Raw genomic sequence first — 666 nt, 5'->3', positions numbered from 1 at the left:
CAAGTGATCGCCGTCATTATTTTCTTTACCTGATCTGCTTGTTGTCCTTTTACCAACTAGAATATGAGCTCTGAGCTGCTCCTCCGGAGCCCAGGATACAATCGGTACCCATGAGAGATAGAGTAAATGTGGTGAGTGGGTTTTCCTTCCTTATCTTCATTCACCCATGAAGCTAACAAAATAAAATATCATCCAGTACAACTTAATATTATGTAATTTGATATATGTTTGAACTGGTAGCTAAAGCCATTTAATAAAGTAAATTAATTTGGTGGAACTAGATTACCCTGGGGCAGTGCCTTCGATCTTCATGATTTTACAGTACAGATAGAAAATAAAATGTGTTCAATAACCAACCAAAGGCTTTCATCTCAAAGACCTAAGACCTCAGTGTCTAGCCTTATTTGTTTCCAGTGTGTTGTACCAAATACACTTTGATATAACAGGGATGTTTAGGATCAGTGAGATGGCTCAGTGGGGTGAGGGTGTCTGCCACCAGGCCTGGTGACCTGAGTTTGATTCCCTACAGTCTACGTGGTGGAAGGAAAAAGCTGGCTCCTAAAAGTTATCCTCTGGCCTCCATATGTATATGTATGCATGCACAGAGAGAGGGAGAGGGGGAGAGAGAAGGAGAAAGGAAGGGGGAGGGGGAGAGAGAATTGTGGT

The sequence above is a fragment of the Mus pahari genome, chromosome 2, assembly GCF_900095145.1.
Source record: "Mus pahari chromosome 2, PAHARI_EIJ_v1.1, whole genome shotgun sequence".
Classification (NCBI taxonomy): Eukaryota; Metazoa; Chordata; class Mammalia; order Rodentia; family Muridae; genus Mus; species Mus pahari.
This window is presented reverse-complemented; position numbering follows the sequence as displayed.